The sequence below is a fragment of the Ambystoma mexicanum genome, chromosome 1p, assembly GCF_040938575.1.
Source record: "Ambystoma mexicanum isolate Mex_15411 chromosome 1p, UKY_AmexF1_1, whole genome shotgun sequence".
Taxonomy (NCBI): Eukaryota; Metazoa; Chordata; class Amphibia; order Caudata; family Ambystomatidae; genus Ambystoma; species Ambystoma mexicanum.
In genome coordinates, this window is record NC_090921.1 from 235,188,684 (window position 1) to 235,214,751 (window position 26,068).

Below are 26,068 nucleotides of genomic sequence, written 5' to 3' on the forward strand. Positions count from 1 at the left end.
CACTTAATGTTATCCATATGTGCAATCGTGGGGCACGTCTTAAAGGGCCATTGGGTTGCCTTGTCACATGGAGCTGGCCATCAGTCGTGTGACCTTTTGTGCAAGGGGCTGGCTTTTTTGGGCTGGCATTTTGGGGTGGTAATGTTTTCTCATTTGTTTGCCGTTTAGCCAGCCCGGCCTGTGATTGTGAGGATTCACAGGGAGTAAATGGTATGCGTGTTGTGGTCGCTTTGGGCATGTCGGGGTCCGTAATATCTCACAACCAAACAAACTAGACCAAACCTACAAGTCCTTCATTATTGACGGCAATGACATTAAAGTCTCCAGAGATACTAAGACGCTAGGGGTCTATCTTGACTCCTCGCTTTCTCTGAACAGACAAATAAATGCAGTTAGGTCAGCTTCGGCCTATACCTGCAAACTTATCACTGCCTGTAGACCCTTCCTAAATTCCACCAACTGTATCACACTCGCCAGAACTCTTGTTATGGCCAAAATCGACTACTGTAGTGCTCTCTACCTAGGGACCAGTCAGTCTAACCTTAATAAATTGCAAACTGTACAAAATAATTCCTTAAGGGCAGCCTTAAACATCCCGAGACGCTCTCATATCTCCTCCGTCATATCGGATTTACGCTGGCTCCCGGTAAAACAGAGAATTGCCCTGAAAACCCTAGCTTTGACTCACAAATGTCTGAGCAACAACGCCCCACCTTACCTATCCGCTCGCTTCTCACGCCACACCTCCACTCGACCTACCAGAGCAGCCCAAACTCACAGCCTCATCGTGCCTAGATGCAAACTCCAAAAAGCTGGTAGGGTGTGCTTCCCCGTCCTGGCCTCCAAACTCTGGAACACCTTGCCCACACCTATCAGAATTGAACCATCATTCCAGTCCTTCAAGAACAATGCTAAAACATGGCTGCTCTCCCAAGACTCAAGAGACCTTGACACAGTCCTGACTCCATGTGGGGTACAGGACTGAATATACATTTTCTCTCTGCTCTGTCCCTGTATTATACGCTGTTAATGGTACCCTTCGGCACATGTATATATGCTGTATATCTTCGTAACTCACTGTGGGCCTCATTACGACCCAGGCGGTAAGTTACCGCCTGGGCCGTGACTTTACCACCATGCGTAAACTACGTTTACGCCATGGTGGTTGGCGGACTTAACGCCCCATTCCGACCTTGGCGGGGCGGTAAGTCCCCAATCCCCATTTACCCTTCCCCATTCCCATTTTTGCCCCATAGGGCATAATGGGAGTGGGGAAGGCGTTAATTACGCCACCGTAAATTACGGTGGCGTAATTAACTCCATGGACCCTTAGCACCATGGATTTTAACACCTGCTAAAAGCAGGTGTTAAGTCCGCCATGGCGCTAAGGGACCTCGTACTCAGGCGGTAAGGGTCGGCGCTGTTTACGCCGCCGTAAAACCCTTACCGCCTGAGTCGTAATGAGGCCCTGTAACTACTGCTTTTTGTAACATGCTTAAGAGTATGCACCCGGTTGCCCCTGGGCCTGGTTTTTTGTGCTTTATAAATCAAATCAAATCAAATCACAACCAAAGTATCAGACATATTCTGCTCCTACATTTTGTTGTAGCGGCGCAATGCGTTCCGGGCATGCAGGGAACCTGCTGTTTAAATAACGATGGACAGCCTTGGTGATTACGTTCTCAGGCTCGCCTTCGAGGGCTGACATTTTTTATGGGGGGGGTGGGCATCTCCCATCCCTCCTTGACTATGGCTAAGGGTCCCCTTACAGAGTGACCAAACAGAAGTTCAAAGGGACTGAAGCCAACACCCTCTTGTGGTACCTCTCTGTAGGCAAACAGTAAGCATGGTAACAGAAGATCCCATTTTCTTCTTTGGGGTTCTTCCAGAGCCCCAATCATGCTCTTCAAGGTCCGTTTAAACCGTTCCACTAGGCCATTGGTCTGTGGGTGATATGCAGAGGAAAACTTATAACTGACCGTACACTCCTTACACATGGCCTGCATATACTTGGACATAAAGTTGCTGCCTCTGTCAGACACAACTTTTTTAGGGAAGCCAACCCTAATAAGATTCCAAGCAAAGCTTTCGCAACTGACTTGGCAGCCACAGTTTTGTGTTCCATCCCATCGATTACACCAGACCCACAAAAGGAACCAAGTATCAGGGTAACCATAGGTGACAAAACATTTTCCGTTTTAGTAGTTACAGGGGGGACTCGATCCTGTGTTAGAGAAGGGGAATTTCCAATGTCAGGCATTGCCATGAATGCACCAGAATTATCTGTGGTGACATCTACGGTTCCTTTTACAGACACTATACCTATCACTATCAGAGAACATGACATGTCCATGCCATTATTATATTGCCGCAGGATATCAGTTATCATATTGGGGAGAGATTTGATGAGCAAATTAAACATGACAATGTCATTTACTGACCAGTTGATGGTATGTTCTATACCAGGGATTCATTATGTAAATACACAAGAATTCAAAACAGCATTTTATGGCCAGGAAGCACAAACAAGAGTGCCATTAAACCCAGAAGTATTCATTTATGAGTACACATAATGTTAGCATGGCTTCCTCAAATACAGGAGCCTGTGGTTACCTACAGAATTTTTGTATCAACCAGAAGTACCCACATATGTGAAGGTAGGGCAGATAATTACAATGGAATTAGAAGCAGCAATTGTGAGGGAAGACAGAGTGATTTTACACAGAGTTGATGTGGAAGGGATAAACTGGAGAACAGTGATAGCTCTTGATGAAGGGCAGCGACAGACTACCTGAAAAGATGAACATGTGTTTACAGATGATGGCTCAGATGACAAAGTGATATACAACATAAGTCTTAATTTCCAGTTGAAAATTGAAAACAGGGAGATACCTCACAGAATCTCCCTAGTGAAAAAGTTACCGTCTTTGCTTCAGGAGGATTTTGCACCAGTGCCAAGCAGATTATGGACCAGCAGTCCATACGATGTTGGTCTATTAAAAGAAGTAGGTGCAGTCAAAATTAAATTAAAGCAAGGAGCAATTTTACCTCGAGTGAGACAACACCCTATGTCAAAGGAAGCTGACCAAGGTATCTATGACAGTATTGCTGCCTTGATGCGACAGGGAATATTAGTACAATCAGAATCCCCATGTAACAAGGCTGTGTACCCAGTGAAGAAAGTGACAGGGGAATCGTGGAGATGTATCTAGAACTTACGCCCCCTGAACAATATTGTTGAGGCAAAGTTCCCATTGGTTCTGAACCCAGCCACACTATTGTGTAACATTCCACTCGAAACTAAACATTCTACAGTGATTGATTTAAAGAATGCTTTCTTTTCCATCCCACTACATGAAGAGAGTCAGTATTTGACATTGTTTACCTTCCGCAGGATTAAATTGAACCATCTTCTTTTCCCCAGGGGATTCCGAATCACCCCGGTTTTCAACCGAGTGCAGCAGATGGACTTGGGAAACATGCAACTTGACAGCATAGTGATACTATATGTAGATGACATTCTAGTAGTAGCTTAGGTGTCGCCAGATTAAAACATCCTAAAATTCATATGGGCAGGTTATTTTGTTTCTGGTTGATTATTGGTTTTGCTATAACACTGGTGATATCAATGATGTAAAGCTGGAGAGCAACTCAGTTGAAAGTACTTCGTTATTTTGAATACCTTTTGACTTTTGAAAGTCCCACAGGTTATTTCTTTGGCCGGAATTTGGGGGTGGGATTGTATATATGGGAATGTGAGATTGGTATGTCACACCATTATGAGCCTAGTGTTCAAACGCATAAGAACAAAAATATTCCTACACTACAACCCATCCTTTTTGTCCAAAGTAATTTAAGATTTCCATTTTAATGAAGAAATTACTCATCTGGTTTTCTTTCCTTTCCTATCTTCGGAGACGGAAAGATTCCTTCATTGTCTGGAAGTGAAAAGGGCCCTAACATTATATCTGCTTAGAGAAAAAGAGTTCACAGTCTTTACTCTTTATGATGCCCAGAAACTGCAACAAGGGCTCTAAGTAGTCCAAGGCCATCCTATCGAGATAGATCATCTCATGTATTTTGGCAAGCTATGTCTCATGTATATTGGCAAGCTACTTGATCCAGGCATTAACTGAACCAAACGCGCTCCATGCTCCCCATGTGAGAGCAAACGTACATTTTCTTGCTTTTCAAAGACATGCTCTGTGAATCATAGGTGCCAGAACTTGGGCTTCTCCATTGGCCTTCTTTAGACATTATTTATTGGGTGGGAACTTCAGATCAGATGCTCAATATGGAATATCGGGCCTCAAAACATATTTAACTAAACCGGGTGTTATGACCATCCAACCCCACGTCATTCAGTGCTTGGCAAACTCTCAAAAGTATGGAGGAAAGGGGGCAGGACATAGGAATAAGAAAAGGTTGCTCATAATAGTGACTACTGTACTCCTGTTCCATAGTCCCCTTTCCTCCAGATGCCGGCCCATCTTCCCTCCTAAAACTGGCTTAGCCGTGAGTCAGGGACCAAGCTCAGGAGTTGGCAAAGGACTATGGGATGAAGCCAAGAGTGGGACATGGGGATTTATGGCCGAGGCCATGCATCCCACGGCCTTTATGTAAAAATAAAAAAGGACAATATTTTAGTGCAGCAAAAAACACTCTAGTTCCATCCCCATAGGATGGAATATACCAGAAGTATGGAGGAATGGACACTATGGACTAGGAGTAATGTAGTTACTACGTGAGTAACTTATTCCAAAGGCTCAACGCCATGGGTGTAACAAAGCCAGAAAATGTGTATTTGTTTAGACCTGTGTATATCAACACGGCTGTTTAATCCGGTCATACTCTGACTATATATTGCTCGATTAAAAAGCTGTATAAATTGGATGAGCCTATGTGTAACTGTAATAAATTAAATGAAAGTGGTCTGCGTGCTACCAGAGTTTATTCTGCTATACAAATTCCCATGACATGTACAATGTTTTATGAGCACGCAATTGTCTTACTCTCGGGATCCTTTCTTGGGGCAGGCAAAGTGAACAGTGGCCCGCAGGCACATGGGCTTTGTGGGAGCAGGATAAGCTGTTCCCAGCCAGAGTTCTAAGACAAAGTTCTGAGCTAAGACTGAAGAAGCTCTGTTCCTCTTTATTTTTATTTATTTAATTTGCTTTGCCTTTCCAGCAAATAGACATAAACAGAGAAACTGGGTGACACAGGGTCTGTTCAATACATTTTGGCCATTTATGTGGCATCAGAGGATTTAAAATGAAAGTGGTTTGAGCTAGATGGTTGCGTGTACAGCAGTGGTAGGTTAATGGGAGTGACTATTGTTAGTGGGATGTACCTTACAAAGTCTAAACGATGGAGGATAACAAATGGGACACAGCTAAACAGGTGTCTTGCTGTATAAAATAAAGACTACAAGCAGGTGATCATAGTACGCATGTCCTCGTTCTTCCGTGTCTTTTAATCGCCATACATCAGTTGTAAAACCCAGAGGAGGATGTTATAGTATCCCATTAAAAAAATTACCTCTATCAACTTGAGTTGAGTGAAGACTGGAGTCAAATCCTGGCATCACCATTTAACCAAAGTGTGTGATCCTCGGGAAATCATTTACTCTCATTTTAACATATCTGCCAAATAAGTGATTCTGTTAGTCCCTTACTAGACTGCAGTGTGGTATTGAAAGCCTTACATCATGGCTTCTGGATAGTGAACATATTGGGCCTCATTACAAGTCACCCGGTCTGGAAATAACGGTGGTAGTAAATCCACCGCCACCGTTGTTTCCGGACCGGGTGATCTCGAGTTCTGCAGGATGGAGGTGTCCTTCCTGCCAGGTCTGACCTGGCGGGTTTAACACCACCCGCCTGCAGGCGGACGTGGAAACACCAGCACCATCACGAGATGGTGCCGGTGTTTCCACTTCCCCATTCCCATTGAGTCCTATGGGACTCAATGGGAATGGGGATTTACCGAATACCGCCTCCGGAATTCCCGGGTCACCGGGTCGTAATGCCCCAGTGATTCTAGGAATCACGGAGGTGGAATGGTAATACGAGTCCGGCGGTAATCTGCCGGAATTTCAGGCACGGTTACCGCCAGGCTCGTAATGAGGCCCATTTTCTTTGTTAAAACTGCTCACCATACAAAAATATAAAAATGTTACTGACTTTCAAAGGTGTGGGTCGGCCTGAGGATCTCGGTTACAGTTATTGATATTTGAGTTTCAGTCAATTAAAAATAAGGCAATTGTATGTGGGGGGTTCCTATAAGGGGATGCATTCTAGAATGTCTTCCTAGAAACTGTTTCTCCATATTCGTATGATCAACCGCACCTCTTAATCAAAGCCTTTGACTAAAAGGAGTTATGGGTCCTTAACCAGCACCGATCAAGGTTAGTTGGAAATGCAATTTCTTCAGTGTGTTCTAAAGAGTGCTTTAAAAGAAGCAGGCACTGCTGAGATTCGAACTCAGGATCTCCTGTTTACTAGACAGGCGCTTTAACCAACTAAGCCACAGCGCCACATGCTCTACACGCTACATGGGGTTCCAGCTCTTCGTGATCCATTCCTGTTACACTGCGAACGGTAGAGTTGCTGTCCAAGTAAACTGGAAGTAAATCGCGGAATTTTTTTTTAAAGGATATTTACCGAAAGATGTGCACTTTTGTTTCTAATGTGGGTACAGAGTAACACAGCTGTTTAATAAACATTGAAGCAGTTGCTACAGGTTAATTCCAGAAAGTTATTTGTAGCGCCAGCTACTGGCTACACCGTCTTAGTGAGGCTGCTTACTCCAGTGTCTGCATAAGTCCCTGTAGATCTCACCATCCTCTTGTGCTGGTCGCGCGGCATTGGCTGCTTTTTCTCTGGATCTGTCTCTTCTCAGTGTCTCTTTGCGGTTCCCTCTCATCATGGGCCCTCTTATTTCAGTAACAGAAGCACCCTGAAGCCGTACATGTTCATGTTGACGTTTCAGTCACTCCTTCGAATGGGCTGTTTTTGATTCATGAAAAAGTTGTCACAGTCAGAAAACAAAAGTAGCCACTGAAGCCCCAAAGCAAAACATTCACCTATAAACTAGGTTTTCATTGCAAACGTGAAATGCCAGCAAAATATTAATCCGTAGTCGGCAGGATTCGAACCTGCGCGGGGAAACCCCAATAGATTTCAAGTCTATCGCCTTAACCGCTCGGCCAGGACTACCTGACAATCACGTCACCTGGAAGTCAATATGACACTGCATCAGAGGTCAGTGTGGCTGAAAAACTAAGTTGTGCATGCAGAGTACACTTCACACAGTCATGATATTATCAACATTACTATGATTCACTCATGGTTTTCATCAACGATGGAGACATTCTAGCATTGTCAGACAATGTTACAGGAGCACATTCTCAGGGCGATCACTGTTACCCATACCAAGGTCACTCCTTTTGCCGGAATCTGGTCAAGAGACTTGCCCTTGACAGGGAATGGGAAATCTGCTCCTGCTGTATATGTACACGACTAATGCTGTTGATATGGCCACCCACAATGAAGGTGGATTAGCACACACAAGACGGAGACAGAAGTAGAGTTGGATGGCTGCCTGCTCGTGCTCTAATGTTACACACATATCGTTCTTTATCTTGCTGACAGCTTGAAGGTGACGACAGAAAGAAAAGAAATGGAGGAGGCACCCCGATAACTTAGGCAGGGTCCTCCTCCATGGGTAAGAGGAAGGGATAAGGCGAAGCGTGCCAAAGCGCTGGGAAAGCCCGCGAAGGGCAACAAAGAAAGGGGACGTGACAAGCCCCATATAAGCGGCGGGCGTCCTGCTGCAGGAAGCATCCAGCCCTCAGCAGAAAGACGCCCACCGCAGTAGGAAGGATTTTCGTTTTGCTGAGGTTACAGTGCCGATGTTCCAGTGTTCCAGTGTTCGTGATGGAGAAAGAAGCCCAGTGTTCGTGATGGAGAAGCCCAGTGTTCCAGCAGGCAGATTTTCGGTTCCTGTTCGTAAGGAGCATTGGTCATAGTACAAGGAGAGAGTGAGAAGGTAATGGTGAGGGAGAGAGCCAGTCAGATAGCGCAGCGAGTAGATGGCTCACTTTGACTTCGGTGTAGAGTGGGGTGTTACTCGCAGAGCGCACAGCGTTGTGCATGCTAGGGCTTAACTTACAGCCAGCACTATTTAAAACCAAAGTGGCGGAATGCAAGCAAGAATGTGACCACTTAATGTTATCCATATGTGCAATCGTGGGGCACGTCTTAAAGGGCCATTGGGTTGCCTTGTCACATGGAGATGGCCATCAGTCGTGTGACCTTTTGTGGAAGGGGCTGGCTTTTTTGGGCTGGCATTTTGGGGTGGTAATGTTTTCTCATTTGTTTGCCGTTTAGCCAGCCCGGCCTGTGATTGTGAGGATTCACAGGGAGTAAATGGTATGCGTGTTGTGGTCGCTTTGGGCATGTCGGGGTCCGTAATATCTCACAACCAAACAAACTAGACCAAACCTACAAGTCCTTCATTATTGACGGCAATGACATTAAAGTCTCCAGAGATACTAAGACGCTAGGGGTCTATCTTGACTCCTCGCTTTCTCTGAACAGACAAATAAATGCAGTTAGGTCAGCTTCGGCCTATACCTGCAAACTTATCACTGCCTGTAGACCCTTCCTAAATTCCACCAAATGTATCACACTCGCCAGAACTCTTGTTATGGCCAAAATCGACTACTGTAGTGCTCTCTACCTAGGGACCAGTCAGTCTAACCTTAATAAATTGCAAACTGTACAAAATAATTCCTTAAGGGCAGCCTTAAACATCCCGAGACGCTCTCATATCTCCTCCGTCAGATCGGATTTACGCTGGCTCCCGGTAAAACAGAGAATTGCCCTGAAAACCCTAGCTTTGACTCACAAATGTCTGAGCAACAACGCCCCACCTTACCTATCCGCTCGCTTCTCACGCCACACCTCCACTCGACCTACCAGAGCAGCCCAAACTCACAGCCTCATCGTGCCTAGATGCAAACTCCAAAAAGCTGGTAGGGTGTGCTTCCCCGTCCTGGCCTCCAAACTCTGGAACACCTTGCCCACACCTATCAGAATTGAACCATCATTCCACTCCTTCAAGAACAATGCTAAAACATGGCTGCTCTCCCAAGACTCAAGAGACCTTGACACAGTCCAGACTCCATGTGGGGTACAGGACTGAATATACATTTTCTCTCTGCTCTGTCCCTGAATTATACGCTGTTAATGGTACCCTTCGGCACATGTATATATGCTGTATATCTTCGTAACTCACTGTGGGCCTCATTACGACCCAGGCGGTAAGTTACCGCCTGGGCCGTGACTTTACCACCATGCGTAAACTACGTTTACGCCATGGTGGTTGGCGGACTTACCGCCCCATTCCGACCTTGGCGGGGCGGTAAGTCCCCAATCCCCATTTACCCTTCCCTATTCCCATTTTTGCCCCATAGGGCATAATGGGAGTGGGGAAGGCGTTAATTACGCCACCGTAAATTACGGTGGCGTAATTAACTCCATGGTCCCTTAGCGCCATGGATTTTAACACCTGCTAAAAGCAGGTGGTAAGTCCGCCATGGCGCTAAGGGACCTCGTACTCAGGCGGTAAGGGTCGGCGATGTTTACGCCGCCGTAAAACCCTTACCGCCTGAGTCGTAATGAGGCCCTGTAACTACTGCTTTTTGTAACATGCTTAAGAGTATGCACCCGGTTGCCCCTGGGCCTGGTTTTTTGTGCTTTATAAATCAAATCAAATCAAATCACAACCAAAGTATCAGACATATTCTGCTCCTACATTTTGTTGTAGCGGCGCAATGCTTGAAAGTGACGACAGAAAGAAAAGAAATGGAGGAGGCACCCCGATAACTTAGGCAGGGTCCTCCTCCATGGGTAAGAGGAAGGGATAAGGCGAAGCGTGCCAAAGCGCTGGGAAAGCCCGCGAAGGGCAACAAAGAAAGGGGACGTGACAAGCCCCATATAAGCGGCGGGCGTCCTGCTGCAGGAAGCATCCAGCCCTCAGCAGAAAGACACCCACCGCAGTAGGAAGGATTTTCGTTTTGCTGAGGTTACAGTGCCGATGTTCCAGTGTTCCAGTGTTCGTGATGGAGAAAGAAGCCCAGTGTTCGTGATGGAGAAGCCCAGTGTTCCAGCAGGCAGATTTTCGGTTCCTGTTCGTAAGGAGCATTGGTCATAGTACAAGGAGAGAGTGAGAAGGTAATGGTGAGGGAGAGAGCCAGTCAGATAGCGCAGCGAGTAGATGGCTCACTTTGACTTCGGTGTAGAGTGGGGTGTTACTCGCAGAGCGCACAGCGTTGTGCATGCTAGGGCTTAACTTACAGCCAGCACTATTTAAAACCAAAGTGGCGGAATGCAAGCAAGAATGTGACCACTTAATGTTATCCATATGTGCAATCGTGGGGCACGTCTTAAAGGGCCATTGGGTTGCCTTGTCACATGGAGCTGGCCATCAGTCGTGTGACCTTTTGTGGAAGGGGCTGGCTTTTTTGGGCTGGCATTTTGGGGTGGTAATGTTTTCTCATTTGTTTGCCGTTTAGCCAGCCCGGCCTGTGATTGTGAGGATTCACAGGGAGTAAATGGTATGCGTGTTGTGGTCGCTTTGGGCATGTCGGGGTCCGTAATATCTCACAACCAAACAAACTAGACCAAACCTACAAGTCCTTCATTATTGACGGCAATGACATTAAAGTCTCCAGAGATACTAAGACGCTAGGGGTCTATCTTGACTCCTCGCTTTCTCTGAACAGACAAATAAATGCAGTTAGGTCAGCTTCGGCCTATACCTGCAAACTTATCACTGCCTGTAGACCCTTCCTAAATTCCACCAAATGTATCACACTCGCCAGAACTCTTGTTATGGCCAAAATCGACTACTGTAGTGCTCTCTACCTAGGGACCAGTCAGTCTAACCTTAATAAATTGCAAACTGTACAAAATAATTCCTTAAGGGCAGCCTTAAACATCCCGAGACGCTCTCATATCTCCTCCGTCAGATCGGATTTACGCTGGCTCCCGGTAAAACAGAGAATTGCCCTGAAAACCCTAGCTTTGACTCACAAATGTCTGAGCAACAACGCCCCACCTTACCTATCCGCTCGCTTCTCACGCCACACCTCCACTCGACCTACCAGAGCAGCCCAAACTCACAGCCTCATCGTGCCTAGATGCAAACTCCAAAAAGCTGGTAGGGTGTGCTTCCCCGTCCTGGCCTCCAAACTCTGGAACACCTTGCCCACACCTATCAGAATTGAACCATCATTCCACTCCTTCAAGAACAATGCTAAAACATGGCTGCTCTCCCAAGACTCAAGAGACCTTGACACAGTCCAGACTCCATGTGGGGTACAGGACTGAATATACATTTTCTCTCTGCTCTGTCCCTGTATTATACGCTGTTAATGGTACCCTTCGGCACATGTATATATGCTGTATATCTTCGTAACTCACTGTGGGCCTCATTACGACCCAGGCGGTAAGTTACCGCCTGGGCCGTGACTTTACCACCATGCGTAAACTACGTTTACGCCATGGTGGTTGGCGGACTTACCGCCCCATTCCGACCTTGGCGGGGCGGTAAGTCCCCAATCCCCATTTACCCTTCCCCATTCCCATTTTTGCCCCATAGGGCATAATGGGAGTGGGGAAGGCGTTAATTACGCCACCGTAAATTACGGTGGCGTAATTAACTCCATGGTCCCTTAGCGCCATGGATTTTAACACCTGCTAAAAGCAGGTGGTAAGTCCGCCATGGCGCTAAGGGACCTCGTACTCAGGCGGTAAGGGTCGGCGCTGTTTACGCCGCCGTAAAACCCTTACCGCCTGAGTCGTAATGAGGCCCTGTAACTACTGCTTTTTGTAACATGCTTAAGAGTATGCACCCGGTTGCCCCTGGGCCTGGTTTTTTGTGCTTTATAAATCAAATCAAATCAAATCAAATCACAACCAAAGTATCAGACATATTCTGCTCCTACATTTTGTTGTAGCGGCGCAATGCGTTCCGGGCATGCAAGGAACCTGCTGTTTAAATAACGATGGACAGCCTTGGTGATTACGTTCTCAGGCTCGCCTTTGAGGGCTGACATTTTTTATGGGGGGGGTGGGCATCTCCCATCCCTCCTTGACTATGGCTAAGGGTCCCCTTACAGAGTGACCAAACAGAAGTTCAAAGGGACTGAAGCCAACACCCTCTTGTGGTACCTCTCTGTAGGCAAACAGTAAGCATGGTAACAGAAGATCCCATTTTCTTCTTTGGGGTTCTTCCAGAGCCCCAATCATGCTCTTCAAGGTACAGTTAAACCGTTCCACTAGGCCATTGGTCTGTGGGTGATATGCAGAGGAAAACTTATAACTGACCCTACACTCCTTCCACATGGCCTGCATATACTTGGACATAAAGTTGCTGCCTCTGTCAGACACAACTTTTTTAGGGAAGCCAACCCTAATAAGATTCCAAGCAAAGCTTTCGCAACTGACTTGGCAGCCACAGTTTTGTGTTCCATCCCATCGATTACACCAGACCCACAAAAGGAACCAAGTATCAGGGTAACCATAGGTGACAAAACATTTTCCGTTTTAGTAGATACAGGGGGGACTCGATCCTGTGTTAGAGAAGGGGAATTTCCAATGTCAGGCATTGCCATGAATGCACCAGAATTATCTGTGGTGACACCTACGGTTCCTTTTACAGACACTATACCTATCACTATCAGAGAACATGACATGTCCATGCCATTATTATATTGCCGCAGGATATCAGTTATCATATTGGGGAGAGATTTGATGAGCAAATTAAACATGACAATGTCATTTACTGACCAGTTGATGGTATGTTCTATACCAGGGATTCATTATGTAAATGCACAAGAATTCAAAACAGCATTTTATGGCCAGGAAGCACAAACAAGAGTGCCATTAAACCCAGAAGTATTCATTTATGAGTACACATAATGTTAGCATGGCTTCCTCAAATATAGGAGCCTGTGGTTACCTACAGAATTTTTGTATCAACCAGAAGTACCCACATATGTGAAGGTAGGACAGATAATTACAATGGAATTAGAAGCAGCAATTGTGAGGGAAGACAGAGTGATTTTACACAGAGTTGATGTGGAAGGGATAAACTGGAGAACAGTGATAGCTCTTGATGAAGGGCAGCGACAGACTACCTGAAAAGATGAACATGTGTTTACAGATATATGGCTCAGATGACAAAGTGATATACAACATAAGTCTTAATTTCCAGTTGAAAATTGAAAACAGGGAGATACCTCACAGAATCTCCCTAGTGAAAAAGTTACCGTCTTTTCTCCAGGAGGATTTTGCACCAGTGCCAAGCATATTATGGACCAGCAGTCCATACGATGTTGGTCTATTAAAAGAAGTAGGTGCAGTCAAAATTAAATTAAAGCAAGGAGCAATTTTACCTCGAGTGAGACAACACCCTATGTCAAAGGAAGCTGACCAAGGTATCTATGACAGTATTGCTGCCTTGATGCGACAGGGAATATTAGTACAATCAGAATACCCATGTAACAAGGCTGTGTACCCAGTGAAGAAAGTGACAGGGGAATCGTGGAGATGTATCTAGAACTTACGCCCCCTGAACAATATTGTTGAGGCAAAGTTCCCATTGGTTCTGAACCCAGCCACACTATTGTGTAACATTCCACTCGAAACTAAACATTTTACAGTGATTGATTTAAAGAATGCTTTCTTTTCCATCCCACTACATGAAGAGAGTCAGTATTTGACATTGTTTACCTTCCGCAGGATTAAATTGAAACATCTTCTTTTCCCCAGGGGATTCCGAATCACCCCGGTTTTCAACCGAGTGCAGCAGATGGACTTGGGAAACATGCAACTTGACAGCATAGTGATACTATATGTAGATGACATTCTAGTAGTAGCTTAGGTGTCGCCAGATTAAAACATCCTAAAATTCATATGGGCAGGTTATTTTGTTTCTGGTTGATTATTGGTTTTGCTATAACACTGGTGATATCAATGATGTAAAGCTGGAGAGCAACTCAGTTGAAAGTACTTCGTTATTTTGAATACCTTTTGACTTTTGAAAGTCCCACAGGTTATTTCTTTGGCCGGAATTTGGGGGTGGGATTGTATATATGGGAATGTGAGATTGGTATGTCACACCATTATGAGCCTAGTGTTCAAACGCATAAGAACAAAAATATTCCTACACTACAACCCATCCTTTTTGTCCAATGTAATTTAAGATTTCCATTTTAATGAAGAAATTACTCATCTGGTTTTCTTTCCTTTCCTATCTTCGGAGACGGAAAGATTCCTTCATTGCCTGGAAGTGAAAAGGGCCCTAACATTATATCTGCTTAGAGAAAAAGAGTTCACAGTCTTTACTCTTTATGATGCCCAGAAACTGCAACAAGGGCTCTAAGTAGTCCAAGGCCATCCTATCGAGATAGATCATCTCATGTATTTTGGCAAGCTATGTCTCATGTATATTGGCATGCTACTTGATCCAGGCATTAACTGAACCAAACGCGCTCCATGCTCCCCATGTGAGAGCAAACGTACATTTTCTTGCTTTTCAAAGACATGCTCTGTGAATCATAGGTGCCAGAACTTGGGCTTCTCCATTGGCCTTCTTTAGACATTATTTATTGGGTGGGAACTTCAGATCAGATGCTCAATATGGAATATCGGGCCTCAAAACATATTTAACTAAACCGGGTGTTATGACCATCCAACCCCACGTAATTCAGTGCTTGGCAAACTCTCAAAAGTATGGAGGAAAGGGGGCAGGACATAGGAATAAGAAAATGTTGCTCATAATAGTGACTACTGTACTCCTGTTCCATAGTCCCTTTTCCTCCAGATGCCGGCCCATCTTCCCTCCTAAAACTGGCTTAGCCGTGAGTCAGGGACCAAGCTCAGGAGTTGGCAAAGGACTATGGGATGAAGCCAAGAGTGGGACATGGGGATTTATGGCCGAGGCCATGCATCCCACGGCCTTTATGTAAAAATAAAAAAGGACAATATTTTAGTGCAGCAAAAAACACTCTAGTTCCATCCCCATAGGATGGAATATACCAGAAGTATGGAGGAATGGACACTATGGACTAGGAGTAATGTAGTTACTACGTGAGTAACTTATTCCAAAGGCTCAACGCCATGGGTGTAACTCCGCCAGAAAATGTGTATTTGTTTAGACCTGTGTATATCAACACGGCTGTTTAATCCGGTCATACTCTGACTATATATTGCTCGATTAAAAAGCTGTATAAATTGGATGAGCCTATGTGTAACTGTAATAAATTAAATGAAAGTGGTCTGCGTGCTACCAGAGTTTATTCTGCTATACAAATTCCCATGACATGTACAATGTTTTATGAGCACGCAATTGTCTTACTCTCAGGATCCTTTCTTGGGGCAGGCAAAGTGAACAGCGGCCCGCAGGCACATGGGCTTTGTGGGAGCAGGATAAGCTGTTCCCAGCCAGAGTTCTAAGACAAAGTTCTGAGCTAAGACTGAAGAAGCTCTGTTCCTCTTTATTTTTATTTATTTAATTGGCTTTGCCTTTCCAACAAATAGACATAAACCGAGAAACTGGGTGACACAGGGTCTGTTCAATACATTTTGGCCATTTATGTTGCATCAGAGGATTTAAAATGAAAGTGGTTTGAGCTAGATGGTTGCGTGTACAGCAGTGGTAGGTTAATGGGAGTGACTATTGTTAGTGGGATGTACCTTACAAAGTCTAAACGATGGAGGATAAGAAATGGGACACAGCTAAACAGGTGTCTTGCTGTATAAAATAAAGACTACAAGCAGGTGATCATAGTACGCATGTCCTCGTTCTTCCGTGTCTTTTAATCGCCATACTTCAGTTGTAAAACCCAGAGGAGGATGTTATAGTATCCCATTAAAAAAATTACCTCTATCAACTTGAGTTGAGTGAAGACTGGAGTCAAATCCTGGCATCACCATTTAACCAAAGTGTGTGATCCTCGGGAAATCATTTACTCTCATTTTAACATATCTGCCAAATAAGTGATTCCGTTAGTCCCTTACTAGACTGCAGTGTGGTATTGAAAGCCTTACATCATGGCTTCTGGATAGTGAACATATTGGGCCTCATTACAAGTCACCCGGTCTGGAAATAACGGTGGTAGTAAATCCACCGCCACCGTTGTTTCCGGACCGGGTGATCTCGAGTTCTGCAGGATGGAGGTGTCCTTCCTGCCAGGTCTGACCTGGCAGGTTTAACACCACCCGCCTGCAGGCGGACGTGGAAACACCAGCACCATCACGAGATGGTGCCGGTGTTTCCACTTCCCCATTCCCATTGAGTCCTATGGGACTCAATGGGAATGGGGATTTACCGAATACCGCCTCCGGAATTCCCGGGTCACCGGGTCGTAATGCCCCAGTGATTCTAGGAATCACGGAGGTGGAATGGTAATACGAGTCCGGCGGTAATCTGCCGGAATTTCAGGCACGGTTACCGCCAGGCTCGTAATGAGGCCCATTTTCTTTGTTAAAACTGCTCACCATACAAAAATATAAAAATGTTACTGACTTTCAAAGGTGTGGGTCGGCCTGAGGATCTCGGTTACAGTTATTGATATTTGAGTTTCAGTCAATTAAAAATAAGGCAATTGTATGTGGGGGGTTCCTATAAGGGGATGCATTCTAGAATGTCTTCCTAGAAACTGTTTCTCCATATTCGTATGATCAACTGCACCTCTTAATCAAAGCCTTTGACTAAAAGGAGTTATGGGTCCTTAACCAGCACCGATCAAGGTTAGTTGGAAATGCAATTTCTTCAGTGTGTTCTAAAGAGTGCTTTAAAAGAAGCAGGCACTGCTGAGATTCGAACTTAGGATCTCCTGTTTACTAGACAGGCGCTTTAACCAACTAAGCCACAGCGTCACATGCTCTACACGCTACATGGGGTTCCAGCTCTTCGTGATCCATTCCTGTTACACTGCGAAAGGTAGAGTTGCTGTCCAAGTAAACTGGAAGTAAATCGCGGAATTTTTTTTTTAAAGGATATTTACCGAAAGCTGTGCACTTTTGTTTCTAATGTGGGTACAGAGTAACACAGCTGTTTAATAAACATTGAAGCAGTTGCTACAGGTTAATTCCAGAAAGTTATTTGTAGCGCCAGCTACTGGCTACACCGTCTTAGTGAGGCTGCTTACTCCAGTGTCTGCATAAGTCCCTGTAGATCTCACCATCCTCTTGTGCTGGTCGCGCGGCATTGGCTGCTTTTTCTCTGGATCTGTCTCTTCTCAGTGTCTCTTTGCGGTTCCCTCTCATCATGGGCCCTCTTATTTCAGTAACAGAAGCACCCTGAAGCCGTACATGTTCATGTTGACGTTTCAGTCACTCCTTCGAATGGGCTGTTTTTGATTCATGAAAAAGTTGTCACAGTCAGAAAACAAAAGTAGCCACTGAAGCCCCAAAGCAAAACATTCACCTATAAACTAGGTTTTCATTGCAAACGTGAAATGCCAGCAAAATATTAATCCGTAGTCGGCAGGATTCGAACCTGCGCGGGGAAACCCCAATAGATTTCAAGTCTATCGCCTTAACCGCTCGGCCACGACTACCTGACAATCACGTCACCTGGAAGTCAATATGACACTGCATCAGAGGTCAGTGTGGCTGAAAAACTAAGTTGTGCATGCAGAGTACACTTCACACAGTCATGATATTATCAACATTACTATGATTCACTCATGGTTTTCATCAACAATGGAGACATTCTAGCATTGTCAGACAATGTTACAGGAGCACATTCTCAGGGCGATCACCGTTACCCACACCAAGGTCACTCCTTTTCCCGGAATCTGGTCAAGAGACTTGCCCTTGACAGGGAATGGGAGATCTGCTCCTGCTGTATATGTACACGACTAATGCTGTTGATATGGCCACCCACAATGAAGGTGGATTAGCACACACAAGACGGAGACAGAAGTAGAGTTGGATGGCTGCCTGCTCGTGCTCTAATGTTACACACATATCGTTCTTTATCTTGCTGACAGCTTGGAGGTGACGACAGAAAGAAAAGAAATGGAGGAGGCACCCCGATAACTTAGGCAGGGTCCTCCTCCATGGGTAAGAGGAAGGGATAAGGCGAAGCGTGCCAAAGCGCTGGGAAAGCCCGCGAAGGGCAACAAAGAAAGGGGACGTTACAAGCCCCATATAAGCGGCGGGCGTCCTGCTGCAGGAAGCATCCAGCCCTCAGCAGAAAGACGCCCACCGCAGTAGGAAGGATTTTCGTTTTGCTGAGGTTACAGTGCCGATGTTCCAGTGTTCCAGTGTTCGTGATGGAGAAAGAAGCCCAGTGTTCGTGATGGAGAAGCCCAGTGTTCCAGCAGGCAGATTTTCGGTTCCTGTTCGTAAGGAGCATTGGTCATAGTACAAGGAGAGAGTGAGAAGGTAATGGTGAGGGAGAGAGCCAGTCAGATAGCGCAGCGAGTAGATGGCTCACTTTGACTTCGGTGTAGAGTGGGGTATTACTCGCAGAGCGCACAGCGTTGTGCAGGCTAAGGCTTAACTTACAGCCAGCACTATTTAAAACCAAAGTGGCGGAATGCAAGCAAGAATGTGACCACTTAATGTTATCCATATGTGCAATCGTGGGGCACGTCTTAAAGGGCCATTGGGTTGCCTTGTCACATGGAGCTGGCCATCAGTCGTGTGACCTTTTGTGCAAGGGGCTGGCTTTTTTGGGCTGGCATTTTGGGGTGGTAATGTTTTCTCATTTGTTTGCCGTTTAGCCAGCCCGGCCTGTGATTGTGAGGATTCACAGGGAGTAAATGGTATGCGTGTTGTGGTCGCTTTGGGCATGTCGGGGTCCGTAATATCTCACAACCAAACAAACTAGACCAAACCTACAAGTCCTTCATTATTGACGGCAATGACATTAAAGTCTCCAGAGATACTAAGACGCTAGGGGTCTATCTTGACTCCTCGCTTTCTCTGAACAGACAAATAAATGCAGTTAGGTCAGCTTCGGCCTAAACCTGCAAACTTATCACTGCCTGTAGACCCTTCCTAAATTCCACCAAATGTATCACACTCGCCAGAACTCTTGTTATGGCCAAAATCGACTACTGTAGTGCTCTCTACCTAGGGACCAGTCAGTCTAACCTTAATAAATTGCAAACTGTACAAAATAATTCCTTAAGGGCAGCCTTAAACATCCCGAGACTCTCTCATATCTCCTCCGTCAGATTGGATTTACGCTGGCTCCCGGTAAAACAGAGAATTGCCCTGAAAACCCTAGCTTTGACTCACAAATGTCTGAGCAACAACGCCCCACCTTACCTATCCGCTCGCTTCTCACGCCACACCTCCACTCGACCTACCAGAGCAGCCCAAACTCACAGCCTCATCGTGCCTAGATGCAAACTCCAAAAAGCTGGTAGGGTGTGCTTCCCCGTCCTGGCCTCCAAACTCTGGAACACCTTGCCCACACCTATCAGAATTGAACCATCATTCCACTCCTTCAAGAACAATGCTAAAACATGGCTGCTCTCCCAAGACTCAAGAGACCTTGACACAGTCCAGACTCCATGTGGGGTACAGGACTGAATATACATTTTCTCTCTGCTCTATCCCTGTATTATACGCTGTTAATGGTACCCTTCGGCACATGTATATATGCTGTATATCTTCGTAACTCACTGTGGGCCTCATTACGACCCAGGCGGTAAGTTACCGCCTGGGCCGTGACTTTACCACCATGCGTAAACTACGTTTACGCCATGGTGGTTGGCGGACTTACCGCCCCATTCCGACCTTGGCGGGGCAGTAAGTCCCCAATCCCCATTTACCCTTCCCCATTCCCATTTTTGCCCCATAGGGCATAATGGGAGTGGGGAAGGCGTTAATTACGCCACCGTAAATTACGGTGGCGTAATTAACTCCATGGTCCCTTAGCGCCATGGATTTTAACACCTGCTAAAAGCAGATGTTAAGTCCGCCATGGCGCTAAGGGACCTCGTACTCAGGCGGTAAGGGTCGGCGCTGTTTACGCCGCCGTAAAACCCTTACCGCCTGAGTCGTAATGAGGCCCTGTAACTACTGCTTTTTGTAACATGCTTAAGAGTATGCACCCGGTTGCCCCTGGGCCTGGTTTTTTGTGCTTTATAAATCAAATCAAATCAAATCACAACCAAAGTATCAGACATATTCTGCTCCTACATTTTGTTGTAGCGGCGCAATGCGTTCCGGGCATGCAGGGAACCTGCTGTTTAAATAACGATGGACAGCCTTGGTGATTACGTTCTCAGGCTCGCCTTCGAGGGCTGACATTTTTTATGGGGGGGGGGTGGACATCTCCCATCCCTCCTTGACTATGGCTAAGGGTCCCCTTACAGAGTGACCAAACAGAAGTTCAAAGGGACTGAAGCCAACACCCTCTTGAGGTACCTCTCTGTAGGCAAACAGTAAGCATGGTAACAGAAGATCCCATTTTCTTCTTTGGGGTTCTTCCAGAGCCCCAATCATGCTCTTCAAGGTCCAGTTAAACCGTTCCACTAGGCCATTGGTCTGTGGGTGATATGCAGAGGAAAACTTATAACTGACCCTACACTCCTTCCACATGGCCTGCATATACTTGGACATAAAGTTGCTGCCTCTGTCAGACACAACTTTTTTAGGGAATCCAACCCTAATAAGATTCCAAGCAAAGCTTTCGCAACTGACTTGGCAGCCACAGTTTTGTTTTCCATCCCATCGATTACACCAGACCCACAAAAGGAACCAAGTATCAGGGTAACCATAGGTGACAAAACATTTTCTGTTTTAGTAGATACAGGGGGGGACTCGATCCTGTGTTAGAGAAGGGGAATTTCCAATGTCAGGCATTGCCATGAATGCACCAGAATTATCTGTGGTGACACCTACGGTTCCTTTTACAGACACTATACCTATCACTATCAGAGAACATGACATGTCCATGCCATTATTATATTGCCGCAGGATATCAGTTATCATATTGGGGAGAGATTTGATGAGCAAATTAAACATGACAATGTCATTTACTGACCAGTTGATGGTATGTTCTATACCAGGGATTCATTATGTAAATGCACAAGAATTCAAAACAGCATTTTATGGCCAGGAAGCACAAACAAGAGTGCCATTAAACCCAGAAGTATTCATTTATGAGTACACATAATGTTAGCATGGCTTCCTCAAATACAGGAGCCTGTGGTTACCTACAGAATTTTTGTATCAACCAGAAGTACCCACATATGTGAAGGTAGGGCAGATAATTACAATGGAATTAGAAGCAGCAATTGTGAGGGAAGACAGAGTGATTTTACACAGAGTTGATGTGGAAGGGATAAACTGGAGAACAGTGATAGCTCTTGATGAAGGGCAGCGACAGACTACCTGAAAAGATGAACATGTGTTTACAGATGATGGCTCAGATGACAAAGTGATATACAACATAAGTCTTAATTTCCAGTTGAAAATTGAAAACAGGGAGATACCTCACAGAATCTCCCTAGTGAAAAAGTTACCGTCTTTTCTCCAGGAGGATTTTGCACCAATGCCAAACAGATTATGGACCAGCAGTCCATACGATGTTGGTCTATTAAAAGAAGTAGGTGCAGTCAAAATTAAATTAAAGCAAGGAGCAATTTTACCTCGAGTGAGACAACACCCTATGTCAAAGGAAGCTGACCAAGGTATCTATGACAGTATTGCTGCCTTGATGCGACAGGGAATATTAGTACAATCAGAATCCCCATGTAACAAGGCTGTGTACCCAGTGAAGAAAGTGACAGGGGAATCGTGGAGATGTATCTAGAACTTACGCCCCCTGAACAATATTTTTGAGGCAAAGTTCCCATTGGTTCTGAAACCAGCCACACTATTGTGTAACATTCCACTCGAAACTAAACATTTTACAGTGATTGATTTAAAGAATGCTTTCTTTTCCATCCCACTACATGAAGAGAGTCAGTATTTGACATTGTTTACCTTCCGCAGGATTAAATTGAAACATCTTCTTTTCCCCAGGGGATTCCGAATCACCCCGGTTTTCAACCGAGTGCAGCAGATGGACTTGGGAAACATGCAACTTGACAGCATAGTGATACTATATGTAGATGACATTCTAGTAGTAGCTTAGGTGTCGCCAGATTAAAACATCCTAAAATTCATATGGGCAGGTTATTTTGTTTCTGGTTGATTATTGGCTTTGCTATAACACTGGTGATATCAATGATGTAAAGCTGGAGAGCAACTCAGTTGAAAGTACTTCGTTATTTTGAATACCTTTTGACTTTTGAAAGTCCCACAGGTTATTTCTTTGGCCGGAATTGTGGGGTGGGATTGTATATATGGGAATGTGAGATTGGTATGTCACACCATTATGAGCCTAGTGTTCAAACGCATAAGAACAAAAATATTCCTACACTACAACCCATCCTTTTTGTCCAAAGTAATTTAAGATTTCCATTTTAATGAAGAAATTACTCATCTGGTTTTCTTTCCTTTCCTATCTTCGGAGACGGAAAGATTCCTTCATTGTCTGGAAGTGAAAAGGGCCCTAACATTATATCTGCTTAGAGAAAAAGAGTTCACAGTCTTTACTCTTTATGATGCCCAGAAACTGCAACAAGGGCTCTAAGTAGTCCAAGGCCATCCTATCGAGATAGATCATCTCATTTATTTTGGCAAGCTATGTCTCATGTATATTGGCAAGCTACTTGATCCAGGCATTAACTGAACCAAACGCGCTCCATGCTCCCCATGTGAGAGCAAACGTAAATTTTCTTGCTTTTCAAAGACATGCTCTGTGAATCATAGGTGCCAGAACTTGGGCTTCTCCATTGGCCTTCTTTAGACATTATTTATTGGGTGGGAACTTCAGATCAGATGCTCAATATGGAATATCGGGCCTCAAAACATATTTAACTAAACCGGGTGTTATGACCATCCAACCCCACGTAATTCAGTGCTTGGCAAACTCTCAAAAGTATGGAGGAAAGGGGACAGGACATAGGAATAAGAAAAGGTTGCTCATAATAGTGACTACTGTACTCCTGTTCCATAGTCCCCTTTCCTCCAGATGCCGGCCCATCTTCCCTCCTAAAACTGGCTTAGCCGTGAGTCAGGGACCAAGCTCAGGAGTTGGCAAAGGACTATGGGATGAAGCCAAGAGTGGGACATGGGGATTTATGGCCGAGGCCATGCATCCCACGGCCTTTATGTAAAAATAAAAAAGGACAATATTTTAGTGCAGCAAAAAACACTCTAGTTCCATCCCCATAGGATGGAATATACCAGAAGTATGGAGGAATGGACACTATGGACTAGGAGTGATGTAGTTACTACGTGAGTAACTTATTCCAAAGGCTCAACGCCATGGGTGTAACTCCGCCAGAAAATGTGTATTTGTTTAGACCTGTGTATATCAACACGGCTGTTTAATCCGGTCATACTCTGACTATATATTGCTCGATTAAAAAGCTGTATAAATTGGATGAGCCTATGTGTAACTGTAATAAATTAAATGAAAGTGGTCTGCGTGCTACCAGAGTTTATTCTGCTATACAAATTCCCATGACATGTACAATGTTTTATGAGCACGCAATTGTCTTACTCTCGGGATCCTTTCTTGGGGCAGGCAAAGTGAACAGCGGCCCGCAGGCACATGGGCTTTGTGGGAGCAGGATAAGCTGTTCCCAGCCAGAGTTCTAAGACAAAGTTCTGAGCTAAGACTGAAGAAGCTCTGTTCCTCTTTATTTTTATTTATTTAATTTGCTTTGCCTTTCCAGCAAATAGACATAAACAGAGAAACTGGGTGACACAGGGTCTGTTCAATACATTTTGGCCATTTATGTTGCATCAGAGGATTTAAAATGAAAGTGGTTTGAGCTAGATGGTTGCGTGTACAGCAGTGGTAGGTTAATGGGAGTGACTATTGTTAGTGGGATGTACCTTACAAAGTCTAAACGATGGAGGATAACAAATGGGACACAGCTAAACAGGTGTCTTGCTGTATAAAATAAAGACTACAAGCAGGTGATCATAGTACGCATGTCCTCGTTCTTCCGTGTCTTTTAATCGCCATACTTCAGTTGTAAAACCCAGAGGAGGATGTTATAGTATCCCATTAAAAAAATTACCTCTATCAACTTGAGTTGAGTGAAGACTGGAGTCAAATCCTGGCATCACCATTTAACCAAAGTGTGTGATCCTCGGGAAATCATTTACTCTCATTTTAACATATCTGCCAAATAAGTGATTCCGTTAGTCCCTTACTAGACTGCAGTGTGGTATTGAAAGCCTTACATCATGGCTTCTGGATAGTGAACATATTGGGCCTCATTACAAGTCACCAGGTCTGGAAATAACGGTGGTAGTAAATCCACCGCCACCGTTGTTTCCGGACCGGGTGATCTCGAGTTCTGCAGGATGGAGGTGTCCTTCCTGCCAGGTCTGACCTGGCGGGTTTAACACCACCCGCCTGCAGGCGGACGTGGAAACACCAGCACCATCACGAGATGGTGCCGGTGTTTCCACTTCCCCATTCCCATTGAGTCCTATGGGACTCAATGGGAATGGGGATTTACAGAATACCGCCTCCGGAATTCCCGGGTCACCGGGTCGTAATGCCCCAGTGATTCTAGGAATCACGGAGGTGGAATGGTAATACGAGTCCGGCGGTAATCTGCCGGAATTTCAGGCACGGTTACCGCCAGGCTCGTAATGAGGCCCATTTTCTTTGTTAAAACTGCTCACCATACAAAAATATAAAAATGTTACTGACTTTCAAAGGTGTGGGTCGGCCTGAGGATCTCGGTTACAGTTATTGATATTTGAGTTTCAGTCAATTAAAAATAAGGCAATTGTATGTGGGGGGTTCCTATAAGGGGATGCATTCTAGAATGTCTTCCTAGAAACTGTTTCTCCATATTCGTATGATCAACTGCACCTCTTAATCAAAGCCTTTGACTAAAAGGAGTTATGGGTCCTTAACCAGCACCGATCAAGGTTAGTTGGAAATGCAATTTCTTCAGTGTGTTCTAAAGAGTGCTTTAAAAGAAGCAGGCACTGCTGAGATTCGAATTCAGGATCTCCTGTTTACTAGACAGGCGCTTTAACCAACTAAGCCACAGCGCCACATGCTCTACACGCTACATGGGGTTCCAGCTCTTCGTGATCCATTCCTGTTACACTGCGAAAGGTAGAGTTGCTGTCCAAGTAAACTGGAAGTAAATCGCGGAATTTTTTTTTAAAGGATATTTACCGAAAGCTGTGCACTTTTGTTTCTAATGTGGGTACAGAGTAACACAGCTGTTTAATAAACATTGAAGCAGTTGCTACAGGTTAATTCCAGAAAGTTATTTGTAGCGCCAGCTACTGGCTACACCGTCTTAGTGAGGCTGCTTACTCCAGTGTCTGCATAAGTCCCTGTAGATCTCACCATCCTCTTGTGCTGGTCGCGCGGCATTGGCTGCTTTTTCTCTGGATCTGTCTCTTCTCAGTGTCTCTTTGCGGTTCCCTCTCATCATGGGCCCTCTTATTTCAGTAACAGAAGCACCCTGAAGCCGTACATGTTCATGTTGACGTTTCAGTCACTCCTTCGAATGGGCTGTTTTTGATTCATGAAAAAGTTGTCACAGTCAGAAAACAAAAGTAGCCACTGAAGCCCCAAAGCAAAACATTCACCTATAAACTAGGTTTTCATTGCAAACGTGAAATGCCAGCAAAATATTAATCCGTAGTCGGCAGGATTCGAACCTGCGCGGGGAAACCCCAATAGATTTCAAGTCTATCGCCTTAACCGCTCGGCCACGACTACCTGACAATCACGTCACCTGGAAGTCAATATGACACTGCATCAGAGGTCAGTGTGGCTGAAAAACTAAGTTGTGCATGCAGAGTACACTTCACACAGTCATGATATTATCAACATTACTATGATTCACTCATGGTTTTCATCAACAATGGAGACATTCTAGCATTGTCAGACAATGTTACAGGAGCACATTCTCAGGGCTATCACTGTT

At 45.0% G+C, this 26,068-nt stretch overlaps 4 non-coding genes across 4 annotated transcripts; all 4 read right to left on the reverse strand.

Moving 5' to 3' along the window:
* Window positions 1-6,461: 6,461 nt before the first annotated feature.
* Window positions 6,462-6,535, reverse strand: TRNAT-AGU (transfer RNA threonine (anticodon AGU)). The gene has a single exon. It is a non-coding gene; the product is annotated as a tRNA-Thr (tRNA).
* Window positions 6,536-7,135: 600 nt separating this feature from the next.
* Window positions 7,136-7,217, reverse strand: TRNAS-UGA (transfer RNA serine (anticodon UGA)). Its single transcript has one exon. It is a non-coding gene; the product is annotated as a tRNA-Ser (tRNA).
* Window positions 7,218-17,553: 10,336 nt separating this feature from the next.
* TRNAS-UGA (transfer RNA serine (anticodon UGA)) lies at window positions 17,554-17,635 on the reverse strand. The gene has a single exon. It is a non-coding gene; the product is annotated as a tRNA-Ser (tRNA).
* An 8,143-nt stretch (window positions 17,636-25,778) lies between these two features.
* Window positions 25,779-25,860, reverse strand: TRNAS-UGA (transfer RNA serine (anticodon UGA)). Its single transcript has one exon. It is a non-coding gene; the product is annotated as a tRNA-Ser (tRNA).
* Between the last annotated feature and the right edge of the window lie 208 nt (window positions 25,861-26,068).